At 41.9% G+C, this 27,818-nt stretch overlaps 1 long non-coding RNA gene across 3 annotated transcripts in view; it reads left to right on the top strand.

The window, feature by feature from the left end:
- The first annotated feature begins 8,491 nt into the window (after window positions 1-8,491).
- LOC120098502 (uncharacterized) overlaps window positions 8,492-27,818 on the top strand; it is a 63,081-nt gene continuing 43,754 nt past the window's right edge. For all 3 annotated transcript variants that reach the window (XR_015643558.1, XR_015643557.1, XR_015643556.1), the window contains exons 1-2: window positions 8,492-9,320; window positions 9,754-9,862. This is a non-coding gene — a long non-coding RNA (uncharacterized LOC120098502). The remainder of the gene's footprint in view (window positions 9,321-9,753; window positions 9,863-27,818) is intronic.

Raw genomic sequence — 27,818 nt, 5'->3', positions numbered from 1 at the left:
GGTCAATATATATTTTCATGTGTATAATTGTTAACATACATGTATAGTTGACCCTTGATAACTATGTTTTCAATGTCTTTGAATTTCAGCTATCCCAGTTTGAAAATATTTGGAAAAATGCACATATTGAATATGTACATTCTTATTTTTATAAGCATTCCCTAATTAATATTGTATATCAACAACTTTAGGAGGGTAATTATAAGCAATCTAGAGATGATTCAAAATATGTGGATAGATGGACATGGCTTATATGCAAATGCTGTCTTGATAAATGCATTTGAACACTTTATATCCATGGGGTGGAATTTTAGCATCAGCATCCCAGCCATGGGGAGGGACAAGTATCCATAATGAAATGTTCCTTGAGATACCATCTATGTTCATAGCCCTTTTTGGCTCAAGAAACGGTCAATCATCTTTTGAGTTCTTCAGTCACATCCACTAGAAGGCTTCACGGTCAGGGAAAGGTAGCAACTACGTCATCAGCCACATCTCCACTTGACAATGATTAGAGATATGGGGTAGGACAAAATGACCTACAGGAAATGTCATCTACTGTGCTCAGAGTCACAAAAGAAAACACAAATAGACAAAAGTCGAGACAATGTTCCAAGCTGCAAAAATTATGTTATCTCTGGTTTGGTCCTTTAGTGTCCACACATTGAAACTTCTAGATCTGGAAGTACTTGGAAGAAAGATAATTGCTTCAGAGCTTCAGAACTTAAGAGCTTTAGAGTCATTCCTCACCCACAGTCTATTCTTTCACTCGAAATCTTCTACAGTTCCGAATAGAAATAGAAGAACAGATGATGGATGGCAAAAAGACAGAAAAAAATTACAGGGCGCCTCCATTAACCCATTAACTTTGAGGAAATCTTACATGCTACTCTTCTGGTTCCGTGGGAAGTAGGCTACATATCTCATTTCAGGCTCTGTTTTAACGTGAAAAATGGCCTATGTTCTTTATCCATTAAACTATTAGTACATCCTAGCATCATGGGTCTTAATAAACATTTCCTCAAATAATTGTGAAGGCCTATTAGTTGTATTTATTCTAGAAAAAAAACTGGAAAAAAAAGGCAACATAATATATTGGACTCAGGGATCAAGCTAATTAAAATTGTAAATGTCAATAACAATATCTGACATTTCTTTTCAACAATAACCAATTATTGTAAGCATTCTCCCAATAGCTATTAAATTTATCCCCACAAACCGCATGTTTTCACATTTAGAATATCTACCAGATCATTTATCCTAGCCCCTTCCATTAGTCTCTGGATAAATATATATCTGGAACATAGTATGGTTTATGTTTGGTTTAATTGGAATATCTTATTCCATGTTGAAGGCAATATTAAATTGCATTTAGGAAAAGGAATTGTTATTTGTTAAAACCAGAATAAAACTGTGCATCTGGTATATTTTAGATGTGGGATATGGAATATCTTGTTCTTACCCAAATTCTGTCTGCCAGCAATCAAACTGAACAATTTTAGGAAATGTTTCATCTTCTGTTGAAATTTGAGGCATAAACAGAGTCTGGTGGGTGGACTGAGAATGCATGTGGAAATCCAGCATTTATTGGAACAAAGGGACGAGAGTCCTATGATTCAGTGAGCCTCGTCTGTTAGCTTCTTGACAGATTGATAAGATACCTGCTGGAACAGCTTAATGAAAAAAAAACATTTATTTTGGCTCATGTTTCAAAGAGTTCAGACCATGGTTACTTGCCTCGTGCACTGGATTGGAACACTGCGGCCCTGGAGTATGTGGTGGAGGGAAATCGTTTCTGTAGGACCAACTTGGAAACAGAGAAAGAAGACTGGAAATCTGGTGTAACCTTCAAAGGTGCTCCTTCAGTAACCAGTGTCCGCTCACTTCAATGACCCTAAGATTCAAAACATGATCCAGCAGAAGGTATTTTAACCATCCAAACCAAAATGTACTCCATATTTGAAGAACCAGGAAGCAGGTTTTGGAGCAGGTGAGATCTTGAAGAAGTTTATATTGAAAACATCACAACCAGTAGCAAATGATTCTAAGATGCTGAGCCCGTGTCCCCTACATAGGGAGGTGCAATGATTATGTAATGGGGGTAGTGGGAAGGGCAGATCCTTTTCTGCTCTCCTTTTTCTGTTTAGTGATTGAGTAGAGTATATTTTGGAAAGGGTGACCTCATCTGCTAGCTCACAGTCCATCATGACGGAAAGGAGAGGTAGGAACTCTTGTGGGAATCTGGAGGCAGGAACTGAAGCAGTTACCATAGCGGACTGCTGCCTACTGGCTGGCTTTCTATAGCTTGCATAGTCTGCTTGCTTATACAGCCCAGACCACCTGCCCAGGGGTGGCACGATCAGTGATATCTCACAGACTTGTTCTGCAAGCCAGCCTGAAGGAAGCATTTTCTCACTGAAATTCTATCTTCCCAGATATGTCTAGCCTGTGTCAAGCTGACAGAAACATACACCATCACAGAATCACTGGGAGGTGTATTGCTTTCCTATTTGTCACAGCAGTAAAATACCCGAGGAAAGCAACTTAAAGGAGAAAGGGTTGACCTGAGTTTACAGTACCTGACCGGATACAGACTATTATGACAGGAAGTCATAGCAACAAGAGCATGAGGCCATCTTGTCAGTTGGGAAGAAGGGAAAGATCAATGAGTTGAGTTAGGCTGTAAAACCTCCAAACCCACCTCCAGTGACATATGTCCTTCAACAAAGCTCTACCTGGAAGGTTTACAACCTTCCCAAACAATGCCACCAACTGGAGAATAAGTGTTCAAGTCTCTGGGGATTTACTTCACATCAAACCAGAACAAAAGAAACACATTTGATGGTCCAAGCGCAAAGCAATGAGATCATTCATCCACTGAAACTACCAAAGCTATGGGAGAAAACCAACCTTTGCTCCTAGTGGTTGAATCTCTCAGGTACTTTGCTACAGTGAAATAGAGCTGACTGACACTAAACGTGTTCTTATCCACAAGTTGCTTGCACACCTAACCAGAATGTCAGTTCTCTGAACACACGGCACAGTTTTTATTCTTGTTAATATTTCCAGAACCCTGTAGAGTGCTGGGGATTCAGTGGGTGACGTTCAACATTCATTAGGTAAATGATGAAGGAGTAGATGACAGAGGTTTTCATCTTAGGCATATTGAAGTCTAAAATCTTAGCTACAGAGCTAGCTCCCTTGATTAAAGTACGGAACCTCAAAGTGTGTGAAGCCCTGAAAGACTTGCTGGGGTAGTGGTCTGGTAGTTGAATGAAAGATTATTCATATTACCCTCCTTGGGATTTCCTGTAATGTCACATGACCGGGAGAGTCTGCTTCAAACACACACACACACACACACACACACACGGTATTTATTTATTTATTTTTACTAGATTTTTTCCCTCCATCTTTATTAAATTGGATATTTCTTATTTACATTTCAATTGTTATTACCTTTCCCGGTTTCCGGGCCAACATTCCCCTAGCCCCTTCCCCTCCCCTTCTAAATGGGTGTTTTCCTCCCCATCCTCCCTCCATTACCGCCCTCCCCCCAACAATCAAGTTCACTGGGGGTTCAGTCTTGGCAGGACCAAGGGCTTCCCCTTATACTGGTGCTCTTACTAGGATATTCATTGCTACCTATGAGGTTGGAGTCCACGGTCAGTCCGTGTATAGTCTTTGGGTAGTGGCTTAGTCCCTGTGCCTCTTAGAGTCAAAACACCAAGAAAGAAGAAGCAAATAAGTGTGTAACGAGAAAGCAAGGCTCTCTATTCCTTCACTGACCCACGTTAGCTAAAGAAAGACATACATGGTATGCACTCATTGATAAGTGGCTATTAGCCCAAATGCTTGAATTACCCTAGATCCCTAGAACAAACGAAACTCAAGACAGATGATCAAAATGTGAATGCTTCACTCCTTCTTTAAATGAGGAAAAAGAATACCCTTGGCAGGGAAGGGAGAGGCAAAGATTAAAACAGAGACTGAAGGAACACCCATTCAGAGCCTGCCCCACATGTGGCCCATACATATACAGCCACCCAATTAGACAAGATGGATGAAGCAAAGAAGTGCAGACCGACAGGAGCCGGATGTAGATCGCTCCTGAGAGACACAGCCAGAATACAGCAAATATAGAGGCGAATGCCAGCAGCAAACCACTGAACTGAGAATAGGTCCCCTATTGAAGGAATCAGAGAAAGAACTGGAAGAGCTTGAAGGGGCTCGAGACCCCATATGTACAACAATGCCAAGCAACCAGAGCTTCCAGGGACTAAGCCACTACCCAAAGACTATACATGGACTGACCCTGGACTCTGACCTCATAGGTAGCAATGAATATCCTAGTAAGAGCACCAGTGGAAGGGGAAGCCCTGGGTCCTGCTAAGACTGAACCCCCAGTGAACTAGTCTATGGGGGGAGGGCGGCAATGGGGGGAGGGTTGGGAGGGGAACACCCATAAGGAAGGGGAGGGGGGAGGGGGATGTTTGCCCGGAAACCGGGAAAGGGAATAACACTCGAAATGTATATAAGAAATACTCAAGTTAATAAAAAAAAAAATAAGAAATACCCAAATTAATAAAGATGAAAAATATATAATGTAAAAAAAAATGTGATGTTCAAAGTCACAGAATAGCTTATCCTGGGTCCCTTTGTTTGCAGCAGATCTGCTGACTTAGTGACTATGATGAAAATACATCAAACCGTGATTGGGAGAAGGAGAAGCCACAATGGAAGTTTCTTGTTACCAAGACCCTAATGGTGTAAAGGCCGCTGTGTTTAGACTGCACTTCTCAAAGGAGCCTGAGATAGAATGTAGAAGTTCTTCACAGTCAAGGGGAGACAAGAAGCATACACATCAGGCTACCCCCTTAACATTCAACCCTCCTTTACCAGAGAACCTCAACCAGCATCAGCTAATAATGTTAATCTAGATCACTAAAGGAAGCTCAGTGGTGTCTTTAAAAAGAGACAACATCCTAACACCATGCATTTCCTGATCTCTGTGCTTTCTGACCAGAGACACGATCAGAACCAAACACATGCTTGTGTTCTGTCTTACTCTGACTGAGGGACCAAACATGCTTATAGCATCAGCTTTTCCGGAAGTTCAGAGGCTTGGTATTATGGTCAAACCTTATACAATCCCTGTATTCATCTTCTCTATCCTCTCCTTCATACCCCTGTGGCCCTCCCTGGTATAGGAACATAACTCATAAGAGAAATATTAACATTAGCTGTTTATCACGGAGCTTGCAAAGCAGAAAAGCAATAAATGGGTAGGCACGCTCACTCAATTACCGTTGAAATAGATATCACAAAAATTATTCAGTGTCAGAAATCTAATTTTGTATGATATTTCTATATATTTCCATTGCTAATTTTTCTTCCCTCCAGTATTAGTGAATTAATATGCTTCAAATGGCCCTGAAGCTACCCTGAAAAAAAAATACTACTTATTTAGTTGAGTTACCCAAATCCATTAGACAAATTTCCTTTACAGCAAAGTGTTGATGAATGAAACGTCTCATGCTAATGTAAGAATAATCAATTTAGAATGCTTATGACAATTAACAAAGCAGAAGATACGCCTTGAAGGCTCCCTGCTTTGTCAGGCCTGATTTGGATTAAACTTGTGCTAATGGGATCATTTTTCTTCCGAAAGGTATTCTTTTTAGGCAGACCTATCAATTAATATGAATTATGCATGTATAAAAGTACTAATGCCATTAATTAGACAAATTAATTTTTATGATTCAGTGGGTAGACTAACACTAGATTATATGCGATAACTTCCCCGATGGCACCAGCAGATTTGAAGTGGATGAATAGTTTATATTTGTGTGCTTTCTACAGACTCTGTTGGGATTCGTCAGGGTGGGTGGGAGAGAGTTGAGATGCCGCGGCTTCTTGGTTTCTTCTCAGCTGTCGTGTCACCCCAGACCACAGAGCCCCAGACTTCAATGGCAGGGCACTCTACATTGCACAAGGCTAGGGCAATGCTCTCAGACTGTGAGCATGAATTCTACCTGTTCTCTTCCCCTGGGTGTACATGCTCTTGCCCCAGAAAGGAACAGAGGAAGGGAGACAGAATGAGAGAAAGGAAGGGGACAGCAGGGGTTGGAAGAGGAAGAAAAGGAAACAAATGAGAAAAAAAGGGACAAGGGAGGGTGAGGTTTTAAGGCCAGAAACTTAGCAGAATGGAGGGTATTTTTACACACACACACACACACACACACACACACACACACACACACACACACGTACATTCTTTTTTGGAAAAGAAAACATGATTTTAAACTGTTAAGTCTTCTAATCCATTGTAAACGTTGAAGTTCTCAGTCAGTCTAGAAAGCACTGGGTAACTAGTCCTTCACAAACTGTGACTCATTCTTAGTGAGCTCTGATGCTCTTGATGGTGGTCAAATCTGGCTGGTGAAGTATTATTACCTTCATGCTCTGTGTCTACATTCTAACTCCCTCATCTGGAATTCACCACATTTCTTCACAGCCTCCGTGAAGCCTTTTTAGTTCTTTAAATCAAAGGATGACTCGTCTCTCAGGTGGTCCAGGATTTGTGGATTCAATTTCTACAGTCAGCTTTGCTGTGTTCCTTCCACATTCCTGTTGAAACCGAATCCCAAACACAGTCACATTAAGAAATTGAGGCTTTCAAAGGAGGGCAAAGCATGCGGGCTCCTCTCTCATGAACAACATTATCAAAAAGGCTTCTGGAGCAGTGAGAGACTCGGCTGCTGAAAGCTCTTGTTTAACACCTTGATAACCTGGACTTGATCCTCATAATCAATAATGGAAAAAGACAAATTCCCCAAAGTCATTCTCTGACCTCCACATACGTACTGCAGCATGCATCTGTCCATGCTTATGCACACATATCATACACACTCATATGGGTGCATAAAGTATCAATAAATAAAAGATAAACAAATAAAAGGGGGTCCTGAGAGTGAAAGTGTAGCACAGGGTAAGGACCCTGTCCGGGAAGTGTGAGTGGTGGCTTTGAGACAACACAAACAAACAAACAAACAAACAAACAAACAAACTAAAGCAAGCACTGGGCACAACTAAGAGTCCCCAACCAGCAACCAGATTTTCAGTCTGCCATCTTCTGCCACAGAGGATGAAGCAGCAGGGTGTCATCTTGGAAACACAGTGAGCTTCTTCTGAGTTACCACAGCAAGAAGTTGGTGTTAGTTGAATAGGTGTTAGACTTCTCAGCCTCTCAAACTAAGGGAAATGGAGTTTTGCTTTTTGTAAGCTACCCAGTCTGCAGTGTTTACTTAGTATAGACCAGGACCTCTCCTCACCTTCCCCATCCACTCCACACCCAGGCTGTTGGGGATGGCAGAATGGCCCCCATCAGGAAGAAAGGCCAGCTCGCATTTATTCTTCCTTTTTAATACCTGATATCTCTTTGTCCTCTGTTTTGCAGGTACCTGCATCGTGGATCTTATTTTAATTTGGCAACAGGGATAAGGATAGCTTTGACAACATGTCCTATAGTCAATTCAGTGACTTCTGTTTGGACAAGGCTGATAAACCTTTCAGCCAGGAAAGGCAAGGCTCCAAAGCCGAACAAAAGTGATTAGAAGTTCCAAAGGGATCACCTGCTTGAGGGTCACACAGTTACTGACTGCACCAAGGTAAGTTCCATTTACGTGGATTCCAACATGTAAGGAGCCAGTTAGTGACACATTTGATGTAGACTCAAAACATGGGAATCACAGGCATGGGAAAGGCATTTGTCATATACTCTAAGTGGCCTTCCTTATGTCCCATGGGGTATCCGATGACCATGAAGAGTAAGCCCTTCAGGGCTTAGAACCATGGGTTCAAGTCACTATTCTGTCTCATACGAGCTCAATGACACTGTATTATGACTCTCTCATTAGAAAGCTTTGAGGCTTCAGTGTGTGATTGGCAGTGTGAGACACGACTAGTCTCTTCGTTAGTAGCAGAAAGTCTTAAAACTGAAACAGAGGCTCTTAGAAGACATACTTCCTCTCAGGGCCAACTCATTGCTGAAGAACTTACTGGATTCAACCTTCACTAGGAAGATGAGACACAGTGCACACCCTCTGCTCAGTTCTGACTGGAATATAAACATTTTCTCTCTTAGGTAAGTTGGGAAAGAAGCAATGGAACCCGGCCTGATTGTCTGGGTTCAAATCCTGTTTGGGTTTGAAAGCAACTGTACAAGAAATGAAAGGCACTCACACACAAAAGAAAGAAATGAAATCGACCATTCGCCGATGGTACAACTTTTTAATTCAGTGTGGTGATCTCGTGGGAGAGTAAAATTGCCAACGATCTGGATAGTGCGAGCTAAATCTTCAAGGAAATGGTTACTTAGCAACAAGCACACGTGTGTGCATGCATGCCTTCCTCTACTGGAATTCAGGTTTCACTTAAATCCATAGGACCCTCGCTTTTGTAATTAATCTAAATATGAAGTGTTCCACGAGTTTTAAAAGGGAAGATAAAAAACATTCTATTGAGGACTCCTGGAAATCATGCAAAGGATCAGTAATCTAGTCCTTCAGTGAGTGTGGAGTGGCTCCTCGGATCCCTTCTTCAGGATTCTCAAGACATCCCTACTTGTCAGGAAGGTGAAGGATACCTGTGCTAACGCATGGACAACGTGGGATGGTGCCATCTGTGCATGTGACCTTGTGGCCAGGCCTTCTTTATACTCCGACCACATTGGTTGTTTTCTGCAAAATTTCAGAACCCGATAGTAATTAAGACTGTGGTCTTTGAAAGCCTCAAGCAAGATGCCAGCTTCATTCTTTGCAGCTGAGACAGGATGCTTTACATCCCTTGTCCATGTTAGGAGTGGGACAGGGATGAGAAGCAGGTTCTTCTGATTAAATGTATTAAGCAATGACTGTCTTGTATATAACAGACTCCTCTATGTTCTGGAGACACAGAACACAGAGATCCCTGCTCTCGTGAATCTGCAACTGTGTTCTGTGTAGTAAGATCCTGGGAGGATGTGATGATGCAGCCTAGCATGGTGTCCATAGAAACCCTAGCATGCTGCCTGTTACATGGCGTCAGGGTTTGCCGATGCTATTTTTAGTGCTCACGGCAACTGCAGACCCGAGCACAAAATGCCCTCACCTGGAGCTTCCCACTGCTAAGAACGGAAACACCCAAATCCAGGCTGGCCCTTTTCAAAACATTTCTTTTTCAAAAGCTGCAAGCCTAAAGTATTGTTAGCCACTTTTAGCCATCAATGTATCCTCTCTGGAGATGTCATGGTGTGAGGACCCCTCCTTTAAGAGCTCAAGGTGAGCCCCTCGATCCTGTGGAGGCTCGATGCCCCAGTGTAGGGGAATGCTAGGGTGGTGAGGCGGGACTTGGGTGGTGGGTGGGTGGGCGAACTCCCTCACAGAAGCAGGGGGGAGGAAGCATGGGATAGGGGGTTTGCAGAGGAGAAACCAGGAAGGAGGATAACATTTGAAATGTAAATAAATAAAATAATATATATTATTTATATATAAAATATTATATATTATATATCCCAAATATTATATATTATAATATAAAATATTATGTATATATATCCCAAAACTAACTAGGAGTTTCTTCTCTCCAAAGCATTTGATGAATTGGTTTTAGTGGAGAAATAGTATATATCAGAGGAGATTTCCTCTCTGTCTCTCTGTCTCTGTCTCTCTGTCTCTCTGTATCTCATTCACCCTCTCTGAACACACTTTTCAGATAGACCCTGCCTAGGAAAAGCCTAGGATTCTTATGCAGAGACTCATCAACTAGGATTCTTCAGTGTCAACCATTGGAACTACTCAGTCCAGGAAACACGGAGCAAACGGTAGGCGGGAGGTGGAGTGGTTCCCACAAGCCCTGGGAAAGTTGTGCTCAGGTCCATGATCCTGTGGTCCCAGCTGCAGGCTTATGTCTCCTGTTTTCCCCTCTGAAGGAGGCTGGTTTATGTCCCTAAAATCATCTAAGTCTTCGCATGTAGTGCCGCCCGTTGGATCCTCCTCACTGGCAGATGTCTCTTTGCATGGATATTCTGTTCTATTTTACTATTGATGGATTTCAAAGTGGTGTCTAGCTGTTAGCACGAGTGACACTGACAATAGTGTTCAGCCACTGTTTTTTGTATGTGTGTTATTACATACATGTCTATTCGTTGACTATCAAGTCTATAAATTTACATATAGCCAGCTTAGTAGAAATTGCTAAACAGTTGCCAAAAGTAATCCTATCAACCTCTTGCATCCCGAGGCAGGAGAATAGACTTGTATGTTACATCTACGAAAGCGTCCTTTGGCTTTTCGAAGTTAGCCATTCCAGTATTTATAGATAGAGCTCATTGTAGTTAAAAATTTGCATTCCTCTGGTGTTGGATACGGTTCATACTGTGTCTGTGAGGTGACCTTTGGGTTCTCCCTTTTCTGGGGTGCTTGTTAATTAAAACTTTCTTGTATGTTATGTGATTGGATTTTGCATGTGACTTGTAGTGGTTGACTATGCTAAAGACTTGGCTTGTGTGATCGCTGCATGGAACGCAGGGATGGAGAGGAGCTTCTTCCCTGACGTGTCTCCTGCCTCCCTCCACCTCGTAACTTTAAAACTCTAATCCATCAGTGCTTTCCCTGTAAGGTTGGTGCCTTCTTAAACCCATCTTAGTTTATTCCAGAGTCACAAAACTATTCTCCTTGAATATTCCCTGGAAAGTAGCTATTTAATGTATCTGGAATGCATTCTAGTTCCATTATGGAAATGAAACCAGTTCCTCACCCCTTATTTAAAAACTTGGAGAGATGGCTTAGTGCATAAAGCATTCATTGCCCATGTCTGGTGACCAGACTTGGGCTGCACAGATCCCAAGGGATGCTGGGTGCAGAGTGGGGAAATCTGTAATCCCATCCTGCACCGTGGGGAGAAAAGATAACCATTGAGAGTGCATGGACCACCTAGCCTGGTGTGTGCAGTGGTGAACAAAGAGAGAGCTTGTTTAAAACAGGGAGGAAGGAAAGGAACAACACCCAAGTCTGCACGTGACCTCCAGTTGCACCTGTGCATGGGCCTGCACACACACACACACACACACACACATTACCACTCCTTCACACACACACACACACACACACACACACACACACACACACACACACACACACTTCCTTCTGCACTGAAATTTCACAATACTTACAAATGCAGGTCTGAAATTTGGGTGCAGGAGCTCAGTTCTTTCTTATTGTTTTAATATCTATGAATGAAAAAAATTTTAAACTCTCTTAATGACTCTACTTCTATGACAGGACCCTGATCCACATCCCCAGAATAATGCTTATTTTTTCATAAGGAGGCCTTCCTTCACTCAACTGTTGCAATGCAGTATACATTTCTAAGAAGTTTGTCAAATTCTCCTGAAGAAAACTTGTCATTTTAAAACTCATATTGAATCAATTCTTTTAATCAAGTAGGGAGCATTTATATCCTTATCTAATTAATTTTCTAACTCATAAGCATTATGTATCTCTTCTTAATTTCTTTAATTTGTTACAGTGTTTCTGTAGGGTCTTACCAATATTTTATTAGCTGTGTTACCAAATGTCTAATATATTAAAAGAATTTTAAAAATGCCTTCTAAAATTTAATTTCTAAATTGAAGATTAAACTCACAATTTTGTAGTTAATTTGTAATACATGTCTAACACACTGTGCATACAAAATCAGACGAGCAAGGTGGTATTATTTTATACTTTTGCAGTCTTGAAATTTATTTTCTCATATTTTTATAATACTGGAGATCAACCCTAGGGCCCGGTGCATGCTGGATCAGCACTTGCACCCTGTCCCTTTAGATAGATGTCCTCACTGTATTGTCAGACCTTTTAGTCCATTGTTGAAATACACACAGAGCAATGGGTATTATAGACTTTACTCCCCTTCCCTCATTTATTGTGTGTATTTATGTGAGTATGTGAACCACTTGCCAGGGCACGCTGGAGGGTCAGAAGCCAACTTCCAGGAGTCTGTTCAGTTTTTCTACCCCATAGATCCCTGGGATGGAACTCAAGTTGTCCAGTTTTAAGCAAACATCTTTTCCTGCAGAGCCATTTTGCTGGCCCATTCACCTATTTTTGATTTGGTGGCAAAGCTTTTAATGTTTTGCTATGAATGAGTGGATTTTTCCATAGATGAACGCCTCCTTTTCTAGAGATAAAGAGTTGACATAAGAGCTATTCATTTCATTATAAAAGCAATTACTTGCAATGTGAATCTTATAAAAGCTAATAATTTTATCTAATCCTTTTCTACTTCTGAGATAGTGTACTTTTTTCTTCTCTGTCTCATACTTTCAAATTGTAGATCAGTGGTTTTCAACAGCAAATCCAGCTTGCATTCATGGAATTACCTTATTGTGACAGGGAATATTTTTATATTTCAGTAACTTCAAATTATTAATATTTTAATGATTTCACTGTTATGAGAGAAAACAATCTGGTAGTCGCTATTCTGAGTGACCTTTTATATTTTAGTATTACAGCATTTCTCATCCTTGTTCCTGAAGAAATTTATTGAAAATGAATTTATTTATTTTAATTTATTTATTAAATGTTAGAACTCAGCAGTGATCCAGCTGCATATGTAGCAGAGGATGGCCTTGTTGGGCACCAATGGAAGGAGAAGCCCTTGGTCCTGCCAAGGCTGGACCCCCCAGTGTCGGGGAATGTTGGGGAGGGGAGGGTGTACTTGGGGGAGGGGAACACCCTTATAGAAGGAAGAGAGGGGATGGGATAGGGGCCGTATGTCCAGGAAACTGGGAAAAGGAATATCACTTAAAATGTAAATAAAAAGTGATAAATAATAATAAAATAATAAAAAAAATTCAGCCATGAAGCAGTATGGGTCTGGACATTGCCTCTTGGTGTATGTGTATGTATGTGATTATGGGTGGGATTTTTTCCTTTATAATTAAGCTTTTAATTGTGAATAAAATTTTAGCAAACATGGGGCTCCTTGTATGCCGTTCTGTCATTTTTATTGAGTTTTTTTTTAAATGAATTTTCTTACTCCGCATTTTAAATGGATTTAGCATAGATTCATAGTGTTTATAAAATGGGCAGAATAACTACTGGCTTTGCATCAGTTTTGCTCAAGTTCTTTTTGGAGTTAAGAGCTTCATAACCTGTAGTATGATGCTTTCTTCAGTTTGAAAACGGTTCTTGTTACCCTTTCTGAAGCACGTTTCTTATATCACTTCTCTCTTAAAGAGTAAATCCCCAAGTATATATGCTAGACTTCGTGTGCTACCCATTTTCGATGTCCATCCACGAGTGACTTCTTTCCTTTACTTATTTCTTCAGCTCATGCTATCTTCATCTTGCTTCTCTGTTGAGAAACTTAGTTTTCTTCATTTCCCTTTGATCCCTTTAACAGGGATTTGGCTCGTTGGTGATGCTTTCGCTCTGTTCTCCATGTTGCTGAGTAAAATAATTGCAGAAATTTTAGAGTCTATGTATGGACATAGCAACATGGGAAATCTACAGAAGCTCTTGGTGAGGGAAATGACATTCTTTGAGGTTCTCTTTCACCTTGCCAGGTGGAATATCATCTTAGTCCTGAAGGAAGTGCAGTAGTAATTGGATAAGCATCTGAGCCATCACTGTTTGCAGAAGTTTGCAGCCTGCTGAAAATCAGGAAGTTGGCCTGATCTCCTTCTCTACTTGCAAGCTCTCACGTCCTATTTATGTGATTTTCACAGGGTCTCCATGTGTAACTGAGTCTGACTTCCAATTTGGAATCCTCCTGCCTCTGCCTCCTGAGTGCTAAGATTATATAAGCACGCGCCATGTATCTTGTCCCCCAATCCCTCATTTTATCCCTTTAGGATTTGTATAACATGTAAGACTCTGGACTGATTGTCAACTCCCTCATCTAAGTAGATTTGTCCTCTATTATGGTTGGGATTAATAGCAGCTTGACAGAAATCAGAACCATTCCAATAGGAAGCCACATCCAGGGAGCTGTCCTGATTGCCTTGATAGATGTGAGGAGAGCCACCCTGATTGTCAGTTTTGTGGCAAAAGAAAGATAATCATACCTTTTGCTGGGTTTGTCTTCCCTCTTGTGGCCTTGTTGATTTTCCCTGTTGATAAGGCTGGTGGTGGTGGTGGTGGTGGTGGTAGTGGTGGTGGTGGTGGTTGTGGTGGTGGTGGTGGTGATGATGGTGGTGGTGGTGATGATGGTGATGATGATGGTGATGATGGTGGTGATGATGGTGGTGATGATGATGGTGATGATGGTGGTGGTGGTGATGATGATGATGGTGATGATGATGGTGATGATGGTGATGATGATGGTGATGATGATGGTGATGATGGTGATGATGATGATGGTGATGATGGTGGTGGTGATGATGATGATGATGATGGTGGTGGTGGTGGTGATGGTGATGATGGTGATGATGATGGTGATGATGATGGTGATGATGATGATGATGATATATTGCTGCTGAATCCTTCACTGTTACCATAACCAATGGCCTTTCCAAGCTTCATTGTCTACTTGGGACCAAAGGCTCTCTTGGATGCTTCCAGGCTTCTGTAGCCAGACTGAAACTGCTAAGGCACCCAGCCTTGAGGACTAAGTAACTTCCAGTTGTCAACCCTGCTCACCTGTCCCTGCGGTAAGAAGCAGGTACTGTGGGAGGACTGGGGCTACTGAGAAACTTAGTATTGAAGACTGAGTATCTACAGGTTCTCATGTATGAGCCTCATAAAACAATGAGTGTACATTGTTTTAAAGGTTTAAACAACAAGAGTAAATTCATTAACGTCTCTCTCTCTCTCTCTCTCTCTCTCTCTCTCTCTCTCTCTCTCTCTCTCTCTCTCTGTATTCTGTTCCTCTACAGAACCCTGACCATCCTTCCACAATCTGGCTACATTGCAAGCTCTAAGTTTCAATTTTTATCTACTAAAATCCCAAAGGTTTCTTCCTGTAACAGACATGGTCTAAACTGCCTTTACTTTCAGTGCAGCACTGGCCCAATCCCCACAATCCCCAGCTCCTTACCCAGAATCATGAAGTGTGTGCCTGCATCATATAGACATCCTTCTGCAGACTTACCAAGGGAAATCAGAAATGGATACATTTACATGTCATCTTTAGGTTACCCATGACCAAAAATGGTCAACCTCCTTTAGTTTTTAATTTCAGAAACAGATTAAAAAATGAATCGCATCCCTATTTGAATTATTTTAAGATCTGTTGTGGACATGAGTCAAAGAATTATTTGCAATATGTCTAACAGCAGACAGATAGTCCATAATTTTTATTTTACTTTCAAAAATTTACCATAAGTAATTACTCCAAGAAAGAAACAGAATCCGACAAGAGATAGTAGTGAAGAAAAATACTATTTCGGTGGTTTAACGAAACATACGCAAGGCCCTGGGTTCTCAGACTGCTAGGGGACAGAAAAGGAGACCCACAGATGCTGGTTGCTCTTGGGTCAGTCTCTCAGTCCCACAGACCCGTTCCTGTGATTGTAATTATACCTAATATATGGGAGGGATGGACAGGGACGAACAGATGTTGGAGCCAAATGAGGACGTACAGAGCACAATGGTGTGGTACATAAAACCCTAAGTTTATACGGTGCAGCTGGCTGTGTCACATGGTTTTTTATTATTATTTATTTACAAGGTGTGGCATCTGGCCCTCTATTGTCATGCCTTGATTTGTCTCGTAGTTAATTCCCTCCTGGTCCAAAGGAGCATGGGAAATACTGTTGAGAAACTTAACTAAAATTTCTGGAGGGGGGAAAAAAGAGCTTGAGTATTAGAAAGAAGTGTGTTTTGAATTTCTATCAGAGGTAAACAGGTAGATATCTCAAATCAAGCTGTTAGGCTCCTAGGCTTATAGAGAAATTGGAGACTCAAAAGCCTAGGTCCATTTTGCCTGTGATGCCCTGTACTGGTTGAGCTGGTTAATGACTCCCCCTAACTCCCATTGAGATAACGCTGTAGTGTGTACAGAGGAAGACAGGAAGGCAGAAGATGTATCTAATATGCCATTAATGAGGGTGAGGTTAGACCTGAAGAAGTACCAACCTCATATTATAAATGAACATCTTTAAAAAAATGTCCTTTCTTGGTAGTTTTTACACTGTTGCTGCAAACTCACTGTCACAGAGTTGCAATGATTCTCAGTCCAATATGGCTGTCTTTTGGAGAGCGCCATCAAAGGTCACAGACTTCCTGCAGCTGAGTGGTAACTACATTTAATGCTAGCTAGCTTATAAAACCTTTGGGTGAGAAATTCGCACACCTTGCCTCATCTGTTTCCTATTACATTTGCTCATTAGCTCGAAGGACAGTAGAGGGTTTGGGTTAAACCAAAGTTTGTATGTGCAGGTGGCTTTGGTTCAAATCCATTACCTTCCAAACTACTTTGGTTGGGAGGGTCTACGAGTAACATCACAAAACCTCAGCTTCTTCCCAAGACCAGGGAAGACTATAATGACCTTCCCAGTGTTGTTTAAGTATCACTTGAAACAACATCTTCAAAACAATTGGCCTAGGATACTGGACACAGTGTTTACAAAATGGCAACTTATTGTTCTCATACTGTTTGTTCTTTGTGTCTCCTGTGACATTCCTCCTCTTACATCAGCTTGATGTAAGATGGTTGCAGGTATAAGCCTGTTCAAGCTGCTTAAATTGACTATTCTCTGAATAAGCTTCCTTTTTGTGAATCTAGATTCCCAACCCCCAAATGGTGAGTCTCTCCTTCTGTGGAAGGAACTCTCTTCTTCTGCCCTTCCTCATCTGTCTGATAGCATCATTTCCTCTAGACCAGTATGACTGAGTTTTCCTCTCAGGAACATCCTAGTAGAGCTTGTCTATGGATTTGAGTGCATCTTCCTCAGTAAAGCCAACTCCCATGTTCAACACCTCATACCTTTGAACATTGCATTCCAAGACAAATGCAAAGATTATGTGTATATTTAAGACAAAATAAAGGTTGTGCTCATGGATGGATAGAGTAGACTCCCAGGACCTGGAGATACCCCTGACTGCTCCAGGATCTCATGCTTTTGGCAGAATGGTAGATTCTCCCTGTCCATTCCCATCTCTCCCCTGGCTTTATCTCCGTGCAGCCTTTAAGAATCCTGTTCCCATGTGACTGGCATCTGGGATCGTGCAGCAGCCCAAATCCTTAAGGAGCTTGGCCTGCTGACCAGGAATGTTACTTTTCCATAAAGGAAATATTTTCCAAGTCAATTAGAAGTGCCTGTGACCTACACCAATTTAGGAAATTAGCAAATGCTCCCTGTTCCTTCCACAGACCATATTTTATTATTGGATTAATGTGCAAAGAGCCCCTATTTGGTAGCACCAAATATTTACTTTGGAGACATTCTCTGGTTTTATCATGGATTTGACTTGCACTGTCAACAAATTACTGCAGACTGCATAAAGATCTATGGAATTAAAGAAAATACACAAGGGGCGAGACCCGTTTGGAAACATATATTTTGCATTTAGGGAGGGAAATCAGCAAAGAGTTGACATCCGGTCACCCACTGATATAGGTCTTATGACCCTCTCTCATAAATCACATGGGAATTCTTATTTTTATTTCAAGCATATGGGCCGCTTAAAATGTTCCAGCCAGATGTCTGATGCCCAGAGTTCAATTTTGGGGCTTAGTTCTATATCATAAAAAGCTATTATAATTCCTCCACTGAGCCAGGTAAAACATAGTAAAGTGACAAATTTGGTGGGGCCATGGAGTGGCTGTAGGAATGGTCAGGAGGTTCTGAGAACAGCCTTCAGAAGCTACATAAATTCTCCACACTAGAGAAAACATTTGGAGGACGGAAGTGTAGCCTTTATTGGGTTCATTCATTGGTGCCTCTCGTGTGTTTGGGCAAGAGAACAGAGCAGCATGCCCTAAAATCAAGATACTGCTGGGCACCTATTGCTATACTGCTTTGTTCTACCCTGACATCCGAATCACAATGCAAATCATCCACTGGACCGTTCAACATGGCAGCTCCTGGTGTGCCAGCTGGAATAAACATTCTCCATGCTATGGCCTCCCATCTCTGTGGACGGTAAAGGACCTCTTGGTAACCGCTGAACATCTCTCCAAATACTTTTCTTCCCCCACTGACTTGAGGTTCTGTACCACATCCTAATCTGTGTCTGTGTGCAGCATGGACATAGTAATTCTTACTATACCCTAGGTGCATGCATGCAGCCTCCAAGCCTCTACTCTGCTTCAAAATGCTGCTTTGATATGCAAATCTGGTTTTTGCTCCTCTTCAGAGAAGGCTGATAACACTTGACCCGCTACTGCAGGCCATACTTGACCATCACACTTTTCTGACTTTATGAATCTACCAGGTTTTCTCTGGACCCCAGACTTCCTCCACCGTTTCTTTCTGCAACTCAGCTGCTGCCCATGGTGTACATCATAGTTAAAATGCACCTGCTGCATGCACTCCTGGACCTCACTTATATCTACTTCCTGCCAACAGATTGGATCTGTCTTCTGGCATCAACACTAGCCGCAGTTGGATTTTTATATTTATGGGACATTGTTTTCGTAGCAAGTGTCCCTCTCACTGTAGAGATCCTCCCTAAGAGCTGGGGGCAGCCATCTGGCCCTTGTCTTCTTGACATTGCACCTCCAACATGGAGCATGGTGACTTCACATAACTGGCAAAATAATGGAGGTGTAGTGATGAGCATATGATTACTCAAACATGAAGCTGTGAAGTGAAAACAGATTGCCTTAACTCAGAAAGCAATTTGTACATAGATCACACACACACACACACACACACACACACACACACACACACACACACACACACACAAATAAGCAGGGATTCTGATCTAAATGTTCTTCTAAGATAATGTTTCAAAGAATAAAATAGTCAGACTGAGATACTGCCCATTGCCTTAGACAGATCTGAGTTGGATACCAAAGAAATAAAAGGAAGTTCCCTGGGTTGGGGATTTAGCTCAGTGGTAGGACGCTTGCCTAGCAAGCGCAAGGCCCTGGGTTCAGTCCCCAGTTCCAGAAAAAAGAAAAGAAAAAAAAAAGTAAGTTCCCTTTCTGTGGGGATTTGTCATATTTAGACACAAAAGCCACCATTAGCTTGGGAGGGAAGAGACAAATGGTTGGCCATTGCATCCCTGCTCATCTCCATTGACTTCGTGAGTATGTCATCACCAGAAAGACAGACAGCAAGACATGATCATGATACTGAGTAGCCATCTGATCTACTAGAAACATTCTGTCAGTCTCTCACCAGTATGCTCTCTCCCCACAATTGTCTCTACAGAGAATGTCAATTCTGAACAATATTAAAGGCTGAAGACATTGGGCCAGTATGGCAGCAATCATCAAATTAATTTGACTAATACATTAGGTTGATGGGACTCAGGATTGAGGTGATGTCTTCAAGAGTTCCCAGACAGATCCTCCTCAGGCTGGATCCTATAGTACATATCTGAAGTCTTTAGAAGTATAGGATCCCTTCATGCAAAACTGGAATGACCAATGTCTTGCCTGGGAGCATTGATGAGCATTAACAAACTGCAGAGTTTCTGTTGGCCCAACCCTTGATGGTTGCAGATAGATTCCTTTTGTCACTTTTTATGAGGTTGGGCAAGATCCCTGATTATATACAAGGTTTGAGGTGATGTGCTTTGACTAATTGGAAACAACAAACCAACACAAAGAGGCTCTTGGAATTGAGATTACCAATTCCCAAACTCCCATGATAACCTCTATGGCTGTTAGGAGGTCTTAGCTATGGGTTACACTTGCCCACAAGCTCTTTCTGTCTTCTGAACAACTAAATAAGGGGGGATTTATCTTTATTCCACAAATGAGGAAACAGTGAGTGTACTGAATTTAAAAAGAAATGGGGCTGTGGTCATCAGCTAATAAATTTCCTGCCAAAGCCAGTGTGAGTCTGAAGCCAGCACTATGTTCTGTCGCTCACATGAAAACCCTCATATTGATTCAAGAAGCAGACACAATGAAGAAGAGTGGTTCATGTTTTCCCCCAGTCCCATTTGACCCAGAGAATCAAACTATGAGCTTCAGAGAATGAGTGTGGGCAAGTTTCTCTTTTAAAGTCAAAGCAAATGAGGGCATGAAACTTACATCACCACCCAGCATCTTCTTTAGATTTCTTTAGTTTATCTTAAGACAGACCCTGACTCTATGGAAAACAAGCCCAGAGAGGAGGGATTTGGGGGCTCTCTGGAAGGAAGATGGTTAAAGTATGGCTGGGATGGGTTTTAGTGGTTTGTTTTGATGTACAAACTTAGGAAGAGAAAAGCTGAATTGCTGAGATTGTGTTCCTATGGACCTGACATAAGTTCAAGGAAAGAAAAATCCTTACAGATGCTGCCTGGGTGCTCAATGTAAGTTCTCCAGTACTGCTGGCCCAATGAGAGAGATAACCTGTGAATGCAGAGGCTGAAGCCCTGGGCCAGGCAAGAAGGGGTTGTTTGTGATGGAGTATGCTAGATCTCCAAGCTCTCTCTCCTCCTCTCCCTTAAAGGATCAGAATGTCAACCAAGCACCTGTCTGCACTGAAAGGACACATTCTCCGAACTCTTTCCATTGGTTGGCCAGGTGACAATATTCTAATACGTGGGATGTGACAGGCAGATATGGACCTGCTCTGGAGATATGAGAAGTGCTTCCTCTTATCATCTCCACACTGACAGGGACCTGGATATTATTGGCCCCTCATGTCATCCCCATCATGAGAATAGTTGCTGGGTGTTAAAGAACAGTAACATAGATCCATGCAGCTATACACAGAGCCAGAGCTTCTTGTCAAGCAGCACTGATCATGTGGGATATGATTCGTAAGAAGAAACAAACTCCTTTGTTATGTATGCCCCCTGACATGGTGTGTGTGTGTGTGTGTGTGTGTGTGTGTGTGTGTGTGTGCGCGCGCGCGCGCGCGCGCGCGTGCGTTACAGCAGCAAATTGCTATCTAACTAGCAGAGTGAATGGATGTATGTGAAGAGCTTTATTTATTTTCTGAAACTTATGATTCATAGCTATGTGTATTCCTGTGTGCATGTGTATAGATGTCTGTGTGCATGCAAGTGCCCACAAGAGGTCAAGGGAAAGTATTGGATCCTGGGAGTTGGAGTTGCAAGTGATTGTAAGAAGCTTGGCATGGGTTCTAGAATGGACTTGGGTCCCCCCAAGAGCAGGATATGTTCTTAACTTCTGAGCTATTATTCCAGGCCAGCATAATACCCATAAACAAACCAGAAATTGAGGAACAATGTTATAAAATATAGACTCACCCTGTGGATCTAACCACAGGTACCTAGTCTTACTGGATCAAAGCTTCTATCCTGGTTTTGATCCAATGACGAGGTAATGGGTAATAGGTCATTTATCTAAGAAATAGATCTTGTTCTCCACTTCTGCAATGATCCAAGCACACCCCCAATTCATGCTATATGCTATGTGCTACACAGTACTTAAGACAAGTTGTACAATGTAGTTATATGTTAATGCTTCTCTGTAATGAATGTTTTTTGCCAGTTTCTTTGAAATCATAGTTATGAAATATATAAGAATAAAATTAATCTCTTCTAAAACATAGAGACACATACAGTCATAAAAAGCCAAGGAGTAAACATTGCATAAATATACAGGATCCATTTTCATTTCTGTCTCCGTTCACAGCTTTCTCTCTCTCTCTCTCTCTCTCTCTCTCTCTCTCTCTCTCTCTCTCTCTCCCTCTCTTTCCCTTCCATCTCTCAATCTCTCCATCTCTCTCAGCTCTAGTGAAGAGGGAAGTGAGCTTGTATAAAGTTTCTAGAACGCCGAGTAAGTGCAAAGATAAGAATTTGGGATTCATGATTGCAAAAGTGAACATCTGGAATGCATGCAAAGACGGGAAAAATTATAAGCCGGGAACATTATTAATAGTGAGCATCTTGCAAGAAATGAATCAATGGACAGCCTGCTTTATAGACTCCTTTATGGAGGAAATCCTTCCATGGGAGAATGTACAAGGTTGGGAACCCGGCCGTGTGGAGAAGGAGACTTGACTTACACCATCACCTCTCAGAGGGAAACTTCTTCAAAATGCTGATATGTGTCTGTGCGTGGTTCTTTCTTCCTATTTTATGTGTTGCTGAGGGAAGATCTTTGTACTTAACATTAACGAGGAGCTTTTTTTTTTCACCAGTGAAGTGGGATTTTCACACTTGTGCTTTGCAGTAGCGACTCTCAGCCTCGTGGTTTATTTTTGTAATAATTAATAAAGTGTCACACTTCCTGGCTCCTTCACCCGGCCTAGAGAATGTCTCGTTACCCACTTCTTAGTGCTGCTGTAGGAATATTGAAGTGATATTACAGGGGAGCCCCACTTCAGGTAGGAGAGCAAAGCACTGTCCTCGAATTCCATCTCGGGACAGCTGCATAGGGCCACCAAATGCATGGTGCTGTCAGCCTGGAGACTGCTATTTATAGATTGGTGTCAAAATGCTGCAAGTGTCTGTGTCGGTAAGAGAAAAATCATCCTGTGGCCTTACATTAGGCAAAAGGAACAGGAACTCACTTATCTCTGAGGAACTTACCTAATGACTCTCACACTTAATAACCAAGGCGGAGGGCTTGGTTTCAAAGGAAATGGTTATTTATCTGTGAATAAACAAGTTCTGAGTGCCGAAGGACATTTGGAAACTGTCCTTAGCCATGGTGAGGTGGCTATGGAGCAGATAGGAGCTACCAATAAATGGAAGAAGCCGATACCTAAATTTAGGGAGATCTTGGCTTACCTTCTAGACTCTGGCCACCTTAAGGATTTCCATTCTCAACCCCAAGGAGATACAACAACAGGGCATCAAACTCACAGCCTGTCTTGTAGGCAGACACACACTTCCTATAGTAATTCCCCACCATCCTTGTGAGGGTGAGCACTGCTTATCAACCTGACAGGGCTAGAATCACCTAGCATACACACTTCTGGGTGTGGTCATGAAGAATTCCATTGATCAGGTAAAGTGAGGTAGGATGACACAGTTGATATGAGTGCTACCATTTCTTGAGCTGGGGTCCTGGACTTCATACAATGGAAAAGGGACGTGGCTGATGAATGGTTTCGTTCACATTCCTCAACTCCAAGACTGTGGATGCAATGGGACCAACTGCCTCAGGCTCCAGCCACTGTGCCTTCCTCATGGCACTCTCTGTACCCTGGACTGTGCGCTGAAATAAACTTCCTTCCTGAGGTTGCTTTTATTGGAATAATTGGTCACAGGGATATGACAAGCAATTAGCATAGTCCTCCTCCTCCCCGTCACTATCCTCAGCTAGAACTTGGCACTTTCACGTTCTTCCAAGTGCATCATGAACTTGTCCAGTGATTTACAAGACTTAGTTCTTTGTTCTCTTCAATGATCTCTATCGTCAACAGCATCATTATTTTAATTTTTTTTAATCTGAAGTAAAATAATCATTTTTAAAGCTTTTAAATTTTTTCTTTTGGATATTCTTTTGAGCAATTTAATGTTTGTATGAAATGTGTTATAATCATATTCACACACATGTGTATACACACATAGACACACACATACACACTATTATACTATTATGGTTGGTTTTAATGTCAGTCTGCCACAAATTATAATTTGAGTAGAAAGTCTCACATAACGAATTGCCTGGATTGCTTTGATTGATGTGGGAAGACCCTCCCAGATTTTGGGTAGTTCCTTCAAGTAGCATCCTGGATTTGTTAGAGGTCTTTCGAAAGGAAGTTCGTCCTGCCTGTTGCTTCCTTTGTCTCCCTGTTGCTACCGTGTTGTTTTACATGCATGAATGCTGCTGCTGCTGCTGCTGCTGCTGCTGCTGCTGCTGCTGCTGCTGCTGCTGGTGATGGTGATGGTGATGGTGATGGTGATGTTGATGGTATTGGTGGTGATGGTGGTGGTGATGGTGGTGGTGGTGGTGGTGGTGGTGGTGGTGGTGATGGTGATGACGGTGATGTTGGTGGTGGTGGTGGTGGTGGTGATGGTGATGGTGATGGTAATGGTGATGGTGATGGTGATGATGATATTGATGATTCCTCTGCTGACAGCAGAACCAGCATCTCCAAGATTTTGTGGCATAGGGACCATTGGCTCTTCAGAAATTTCTGGCTCCCTGTGCCAGATTGGGACTATGGAGGCACTTCTTGTGTACCTATCGTCACTATCCCAGCAATGAGAGGCAGCTGTTCTGGGACTACTCAGAATGTTGAGACAACTAGCGTCACAGACTGAGGAACTACCAGGTTCCCGGCATCTTAGGGGTGATTTGGCTGCCATTGCTTTTTAAAAGTTCCACATACATACATACATACATACATACATACATACATACATACACGCACATATATATATTATGATATAATATCATAGCACCTCCACCTAGAGAACCCTGACTAAAACACACCCATTTGTTCCTCTTCCCCTCTTCCCACTTCTGCTGATCCTTTCTTCTCCCCAACTCTTGTCATCCTCCTACTGTCAAATCCTCCTGTTTTGGAGAGACCAGTGTGTGCAGATGCTCACAGCTGTTTCAGACCAGAGCCAGAAGGCAGTAGCCCACAGTACTCTTCCCCCGATCCTGTGACTCTCACAGCCCTCTCTCTTCCTCTTCAGTGATGTTTCCTGGACTTCAGTGGGTAATGTGGACATCCTATTTAGGATTGGGCACTGAACACCATTTATTATCAGCATTTTGACTAGCTTATACATCTCTGTCACCACAGCCAAGAGAGGTTTCTCTGACTAAGGCCGAGAGCTGCACTCATCTATGAATATAAATATTTACCAAGCAGTTTAAGAGCATATCCATTTAGCAGAACACTACTAACAAGTTCCCCCACCACCATGGCATGTGGCCTCCCTAGCCAAAGGATGTTGACAAGACTCACAGAGTCAACCGTGTATTCACTAGCGTAGAGTAGGCCTCATTCCAGTCAGCAAGTGTTTGACTACGGCTAGAACTGCCATGCCACCATTGCACAAATAGGCACATGTTGCCAGGAGACTGATACTGTTGACGACTCTTAATCCCTGGACCCTACATTCTACATATTACCTTCTGGTACAAGCAGCACTAGCCAATGGGAAGGAAGCTTCCAGGTCAGTTCTGTCTTCATTTCTCTGTGTCCTTTATTCAAGGTACACGACGTCTTCAGCAATAGGGTCTGCCTGCTTAGGCTTTATTCTTCATTCTACAAATGGAAGCAGACACATATTAGAAATGAGTAAGAACGTGAACAGACAGCATGCCACTACAAGCAACTGGGCTCCTGAGTGACTAGTATTTCTCTCAATCTACGTTCGCACAGCTCCAGAGGAATCCTCACAACAGAGCGATCTTAAAGAACCATGCGTTTTCATGGCCCTTCAGAAGGGTCCACCTTGGGTTTTATCCTAAGCCACGTGGTACTTACTTTTGTATATCTATGACCATAACATATGAAAGAACAAGTTGAAGGAAAAACGATATCTTTTGACCCATAATTTCAGAATATTTGTTCTATGGCCACCTCGGCAAAAATCCATGGCGATTTAAGCCTGTATGTAAGCGTTTCCCCACATCAGTGGAGTACAGGAATCAGGGAGAACAAGACATAGAAAGACATAAGATAAAAGGGTGCTCCAAGATTTTTCCCTCAGCTACTAACTTCTTAGTATTCCTTACTTTCTAAAGTTTCTAGATCCCTTCAAAATAGTACTATAGCCAGGGACCAACCTTCCAATACAGGAATTTATGAAGGTTATCTTTTATACAAACTATGGCTCTCTAAGAATTTTATACTACTGGGTTGGGAAAATCTCCAATCGGAACCAAGATTAAAAAAAACACACATCACTCTCATGTCATTCTGTTATATCACACAATGAAAAGCCAACAAAAACTTGTGTGTTTCCCACAGTTGTCTAATGAATTTGATGGACATGAAACTCAAGGTGTCTTTGAAAGAAAAAGAAAACTGGAAAGAGTGAATACAAAGACATTTTTACCTAATTCAATTAACATTTGATCACTGTATGGTGACTAGAAAACTTCGCCATAGTGCTACTAGTAGGTAGTTTATGACTTTAGAGAAAGATTAGATGATTATAAAACCTGGACTTCTGCCATCTGGTATTTGATAATTCTTTCTTACAATATCATAAGCATCAGTGTGTATCAAGTTCAAGCACACTGGGAGGAGAAAAGGACACCCACACTCACCACTTGATCCATGGAGAAGTTGAGAAACGAAAGGAAAGTTAGTAAAGACACACTAAAATCAGTTTCCTGATTCTGTAGAGTCCTTCCTCACTAGAGAAGTCACCCAGGAGTGACTTCCCTGATGCCAGTTCATCAGCCACATTTTGAAAGCACCAGTATCTTGGTTTCGGGTCCAGGTCTATTTCTTTTGAATCAGCCTCAGTGGTCCCTTTAAAGCTCAGAATGGAGCAAGTCCTTTTGCAACACAGCATCACACTAAGATACTATGCTTCATCGTTGCACAAGTTCTGGCAGCTAGACTTTTATCATTTATTCACAGTAATGTACTTGGCAATCACTCAAAAGGGCTTTTAAATCTAATGGCTCACACAAAAAATGAGGCAGATTCCATGAGCATTTTAAAATGATGGGCTGCGACCCTCTTAGGTACGCCATACCACCTCATCCATGAAGCACGCTGGATCTGAGGTATGTCATGTATTCAAATGGTATACCATATTCAGGCTCTTCTCTCTGCCAAAGTGTAGACATAGGACTGAATACACGAACAATTCACACAACATGAACTCCTCCTCAAAAATGTAATTTGAGCCTATGTGTGTGTGTGTGTGTGTGTGTGTGTGTGCGCGCACGCACGTGTGTGTGTATACATGCATGCTTTTGTATACAAGTGGCCCTAGTTCGACCTGCTCTGTCTCAGTAGGGCTGATCATGAAGGATGATCAAACTGAGTCACTGTAGAGGGAGGATTTTAGATGTGTTCTTTGTGCTCTGCTTTTCAGAAGTTCTAAAGCCTTCTCTTCCCTCTTGGAAATGGTCAAGAAGGTGATCCATTATACAGCTGTATTATTCCATCTATCTATCTATCTATCTATCTATCTATCTATCTATCTATCTATCTATCTTCTATCTAGTGTGTGTGTGTGTGTGTGTGTGTACATAAAAAAACAAAAACAAATGGTGTTTTGGGATAGAACACAAGTCAGTAAATATAGTTCTTACTGTACACATAGAAAATCAGGAATCACCATTTAGGGCTAATAAGGCTAGTGCGAGAATGCAGAGGCAGGAGGATCAGTGCTGCTCACTGGTCAGCTGGTCTCACTGAACTGATGAGCTAAAAGTTCAATGAGAGATGCTGCCTCAAAAAATAAATAAATACATAAGGTGGAGAGTGACTGGGGAGCACACTCAACATTGGTCTCTGCTCTTTGCCTCTTCCACACTCACACGAGTATATGCACACTGTCCCCACCCCAAATACGTGTACATGTACCTACCACACGCGTGCTTTCTGATGCTAGGCAAAAAGTAAAAGTTGCTAAAACAAGTTAAGACGATTCCCCTTTCCTTTGGGTTTCATGGAAACGTTTAACTAATGCATTAAATATCTATTATACAGAAAATTCATAAAAGCCACTCAGATTGTCCATATATACTGAGATTGTTTTTTCTTTAGTGACACATATACCCCATTTCCAGGTGATGCCATCCGTGGTCCTCTTATCAGT

Source organism: Rattus norvegicus, chromosome 19 (genome assembly GCF_021556685.1).
Source record: "Rattus norvegicus strain SHRSP/BbbUtx chromosome 19, alternate assembly SHRSP_T2T, whole genome shotgun sequence".
Lineage (NCBI taxonomy): Eukaryota > Metazoa > Chordata > Mammalia > Rodentia > Muridae > Rattus > Rattus norvegicus.
The sequence above is the reverse complement of the archived record's forward strand: the minus strand, read 5'-3'. Positions and strand labels throughout refer to the sequence as shown.